A 5,650-nucleotide genomic window follows, 5' to 3' on the forward strand; every position below is an offset into this window, starting at 1 on the left:
TTAGTAGCTACCATGTCGGGCAATGTGGAGTAAGAAGGTGCTTGCAGACTTGATCTTTGCTACTTCTCTGAGAGAGGAATGGAGAAATGTATCATCTTATTGATGATGAAACTTTGGAGTGGAAAGGTGGTGTGATTGGTTTAAGATCACAGTGCAGTGATCACACCTGGGTATGGGCAGGTGGTCATCCACCCCATCACCACAGGTAACCTGCTTCTTCAGAGCCTGAGAAAGTCTAATTAATACCCGAACGACTAAGAAAAAGACAAACACTTCAATAGAAAAAAATGGAGAGGATAAAAAAGTAACATTCAAAAATTCAAAAGCATTTTTACATACTAGGAGTAATCAATTAGAAAGCAGATTGTGTTCCTGGTGGGAAGTCCCAATAGGTCAGTTCTACACAGAGAAATTAATAAATATAAAGCAATTCCCTTAAGAACCTTAGGGATATTTCATGGAGTTTTTCAAACTGAAGAAAAAAATGCACCTGAAGTAGAAAATGTAAGAGAATAGCACAGACATTTAAAAATACGAATCAGAAGCTTGAAGGGGCAGGGAAACACATGGCAAAGTTATAATAACTGAAACAATATGGGGATGGTGTGTAAATAGCTTGAAGGACAAACGTAACAGAGCAGAGAGTCCAGAAGGAACCCATGTATGTGTGGGAACCAGGATGTGATAGCAGCAATGCCTCAGGTCAGTGGGGAAAGATGGCAGTTCTGTCCTGCACTGTGATTTATAGTGAAAAATTTGAAACAAATGTCCCACAATAGAAAATTAATAAAATATCTTTTAAGACTATGCATTCACTAGATGACAAAATAAACCATTTTAAAATGGTGATGTTACTAAGTGACAAAATGATGAATGTTATTTATAGAGATGTACGTGATATACTGCTAAGTGAGCACAAAAATACAGTTTACGAAACTGTAAAAAGGGCTGGCTGTGGTGGCTCATGCCTGTAATCCCAGCACATTGGGAGGTCAAGAGGGGGCAGATCACCTGAGGTCAGGAGTTCGAGGCCAGCCTGGCAACAAGGCGAAACTCTATCTCTACTGAAAAACAAAACAAAACAAAGCGAAAAAAATGTAATCCCAGCTACTCCAGAGGCTGAGGCAGGAGAATCACTTGAACCTGGGGCAGAGGTTGCAGTGAGCCGAGATCACGCCACTGCACTCCAGCCTGGGTGAGAGAGTGAGACTCCATCTCAAAAAATAAAACAGTGAAAAGTATATCGTGTGATCCATGTTTGCTAAGTACGTTCACATATATGGATACTTCTACTTATGAAAGTCACAAATATACACGTCTATCCTGATCCCGCCTTTAAACTTTATTTTTATATTTTTGTTTTTAAAAGTATGGAATGCTTCACAAGTTTTTTGTTATCCATGCACTGATGCCATGCTAATCTTCTCTGTATCATTCCAATTTCAGTATATGTGCTGCCAAGGTGAGTACATGACTTAACTTTTTAGACCAATCTTAACTGAGGTACTACACAATCAGTAGCTTAAGCCTCTACTTGGTTGGGTTAAGCGTTAAGCCATACCTCCCAATCTTGGCTTCAGGGGTCTATGCCGGATGGTTGGGATCCCATGTGGCTTCCTGAGTTGCCTTTGAAGTTGACCACATTCCCAACCATGTGGGTTTAGGAAACAGCCCTGGGGGTATATTATTCTCTAGATCATAACTCTTCCTCGTGATCTTTCTTTTTTCCTTGTCCATTACACCAGGTCCTTCCCTGTTTGGTCTAGCAAGCAGAGATCAGGGAAGTATCACATCTAAATAGATTCCACTAATATTCCAAGGGAAATGGAGTGGCTCTTTCTGAAAAATAAGAACATGCGAAACTCTAGAAAGGCCATGGGAACGAAAAATGTTTTCTCTAAAAGCCTTGAGTCCGCATCCTCCACTCTTAAGTGGGGAGCCCAGAACAATCTTCCCAATCTCTTATTCACGTTTTTTTTTTGGTGACGGAGTTTCGCTCTTGTTGCCCAGGCTGGAGTGCAATGGCACAATCTCAGCTTGCCTCAGTCTCCACCTCCTGGGTTCAAGCGATTCTCCTGTCTTAGTCTCCTGAGTAGCTGGGATTACGGGCATCTGATACCACGCCCAGCTAATTTTTTGTACTTTTAGTAGAGATGGGTTTCACTATGTTGGCCAGGCTGGTCTCGAACTCCTGATCTCAGGTAATGTACCGGCCTTGGCCTCCCAGAGTGCTGGGATTACAGGCATGAGCCACCATGCCTGGCCTCTTATTCACTCTTTATATCCTCCCAATAACTTTTGGACTTAATGAGGAAAGTGTGTTGTTTGAACACCACGCTTGGCATATTCAGCTTCACATTCACAGCCAGTGCTCATCTGGGCCAGGTCTCCCATTGCTAGCTCATTTTAGTGTATCCAGATCATAGCAGTTTACCAGGACACATCACTTCTTTTCCCATCCACCCTCCTATCCATTCCTGCCTGTGTTTCAGAGGGACACATGGTGGTAGAGCCCTGATACTGCTGGATATATCTAGAATGAATTCCTGAAACAAACTGCTTCTGAAGAGTCTCCCAGCCTGGTGGCTGAGTGAGCGAGAATTAAGTGTCAGTGAAGGAATTAAATTACCACCTACTGCTTCATCCATATAATTAAGTTAATAATTAAAACATGACTAGCAGGGGCTACATCCACCAGGAATCATAATATGCTTCTTTTTTAGACCCTTGTCACAAAATATGAAAACCACATTGGTAATTGTTATCAGAACTGCTTAGCAACCTCGGCTTTAATTGTCAGCCAGCTTATCAGAACATGCAGTTAATTATCATGTCTCATACCTAGAATGTTCATCATGTGAAAGAGTCCCAGAGATGGATCTTCCCTGCGGTGAAATTGAGTCAGATGGATCACCTGCAGGGGGGTTCACCCTGGGAGAGTATTTCAGAATTTGCCTGCTTCTTCCTGGAACCAGCCCTTGTTAGAATGCATGATTCCATGATGAAAACTTGCAGATTTTCCATGAAGGAGAAGACCCCTTCCTGATCATATGTTCATTGTTACAGGACTGTCTATTAATGGTACAGTTGCTGAGCCAGCCCAGGTTTCGTATTCTCATTAGTAACAGGTATTTGGATGCTCATAACAGTTCTAGGGGAAATTTATGAGTGATGATGTAAAATAAAACACTGGATCTGAGAACGAAGAGATGAGTTCTATGGCTAGCTTTTCTGCCACTAGCTGTGGGCCTTTCTTCAAATCTTATCTCACTAAACCTCAGTTTCTTAACCCATTAAATAGGTAGGAGTGCGATAGCCTGAGCTGGTATGCCTTGGGCTGCTGGCCCATCAGCAAGTGCAGAGAGAGACAGACATTGGAGGGTTTTTTTGTTTTGTTTTGTTTTGTTTTTGAGTGTCCTAAATTGTTTCTTAGGTGTGAGTTTTACAAACATTGTTTATATTAGCAGCAACAGTGGAGCCGGAAAGCATTGCGCCTTCTCCACGTTGCACGGCAAGAACCACCAACAGTGTGGTGGAACTTACGGCCCTTTCCAAGGCCACAGCCCTTTCAGCCTGCAGCGATCAGCCCATTCATCTCCCTGTGCTTGTGGACTGCTGTGGTAATTCACAGGATGTCAGGATTTCTTCTGACAGCTTTATGGAATGTATCAATGAGGATAACCTCAAAAAATTTCTATGAGGAATCTTTACCAATGCAGTGAGAATTCAGGCCTCTTAGAGTCCCACAGTGGCATCCAGCTCACTCCTCTGCAGTGAACCCAAGGTTTCAAGCAAACGTTAGCTGGTTAATACCAGGATGGACAGGCTTGCTGTAAGTTGCACCCCTAGGAACTGGGTGTTTTTGGCCACCACAGCGCACGTGAATCCTATATATAACGTAACCTGGCTTGGCCTTCTATCCCGGTCTGTGCCCCTTGTATCTGAGTTGAGGGATGGAAAAGAACCCAGAAGAGAGAGAGTCACACTAAGCGAATGTTTCAGAAAGAATGGAAATGTTGTCTTTGACAAATACTCCTTAGAGGCCAGGAGAAATGACTGAAAGGGTTTTACTGAAATGGGTCCAGTTAAACAACCCATTACGGTATTACAGTTTTTTGCTAACATGTCTATCTACTAGCCTGAAAACTCCTTTAGTCTTCTCGTGCCCTGAAACTTTGCTTGGCCTTGTATCTCACAGAAGAAAGTGCAGTCTTCTCAGTGCACATTGTGGGCTACCCAAACAATTACAAGCTGGAATTCCCAGGATCTGTCCTTAGCCCCTTTTCTTCTGGTGCTCTCATAACCTTCCTTGGCCTTGTATCCCTCAGAAGAAGCTGCATTACATCAGACTGCTTCTTCCTCCACGGCTCCTGGGTGTCCTTGTGTATACCCATCTTGGCTTCCTGGATGGCTGCTGCCAGATGGAAAGGCCGTTGGAATTATTAAAATGCAGAAATGCTCTGTACTGACTGGCAAACAGCCACCATCAAAGCCCCTCTTCCTGCATCCCTTGCCGAGTGCCTCCTGACCGCCTTGGCTGCAGGTTTCCTCACCTGGACTCCCATCAGTATCAGCTAAAGTTTCACATCTGGCCCAGATGCCTTGTGACACGGCATCCTTGTTGTCATCATCAAGGTCATCTTTGAGTCCTCAGTACCTTGGCCATGCCCATGGCTAAATGACATTGATGCCCTTGGGGAGAAGCGTCACCCACCTGACAAGTTAGTGGTTGTTTACACTCTCTACAAACAAAAAGGTGATTTTTAGATTTTTCCATCTGTCGCTTTGTTTTTGGCCAGCTGGGTGCAGTCAAGGTCAGATTTTGGTTGTGAGTGTCTATTAACACGTGCACTTTTGCTTCACAAATGGAGGAAAAACCTGTTAATGGTAGAGTCTTCAGATAATTCAGGCAAGGATTAGACTGAAGATGACCTTGACTTTGGAGATAATGAAATTTAATTATGCAAATACAATTGGAACACTGAAAGCACATAGATAAAATTGTTTTTTTTTTTTATTATACTTTAAGTTCTAGGGTACATGTGCATGACGTTTATATCATGTATAACTCCCCAATGCAATCCCTCCCTCCTCCCCCCTCCCCATGATAGGCCCCAGTGTGTGATGTTCCCCTTCCCAAGTCCAACTGATCTCATTGTTCAGTTCCCACCTATGAGTGAGAACATGCAGTGTTTGGTTTCTCTTCTTGTGATAGTTTGCTAAGAATGATGGTTTCCAGCTGCATCCATGTCCCTACAAAGGACGCAAACTCATCCTTTTGGATGGCTGCATAGTATTCCATGGTGTATATGTGCCACATTTTCTTAATCCAGTCTGTCACAGATGGACATTTGGGTGATTCCAAGTCTTTGCTATTGTGAATAGTGCCGCAATAAACATACGTGTGCATGTGTCTTTGTAGTAGAGTAATTTATAATCCTTGGGTATATACCCAGTAGTGGGATGGCTGGGTCATATGGTACATCTAGTTCTAGATCCTTGAGGAATCGCCATACTGTTTTCCATAATGGTTGAACTAGTTTACAATCCCACCAACAGTGTAAAAGTGTTCCTATTTCTCCACATCCTCTCCAACACCTGTTGTTTCCTGACTTCTTAATGATTGCCATTCTAACTGGTGTGAGATGGT

The 5,650-nt window shown here is 43.0% G+C and overlaps 1 non-coding gene across 1 annotated transcript; it reads right to left on the reverse strand.

Moving 5' to 3' along the window:
* Positions 1-1,364: 1,364 nt before the first annotated feature.
* LOC117083464 lies at positions 1,365-1,470 on the reverse strand. The gene has a single exon (XR_004437094.1). It is a non-coding gene; the product is annotated as a U6 spliceosomal RNA (small nuclear RNA).
* Between the last annotated feature and the right edge of the window lie 4,180 nt (positions 1,471-5,650).

This window comes from Trachypithecus francoisi, unplaced genomic scaffold (assembly GCF_009764315.1).
Source record: "Trachypithecus francoisi isolate TF-2019V2 unplaced genomic scaffold, Tfra_2.0 Contig00358, whole genome shotgun sequence".
Taxonomy (NCBI): domain Eukaryota; kingdom Metazoa; phylum Chordata; class Mammalia; order Primates; family Cercopithecidae; genus Trachypithecus; species Trachypithecus francoisi.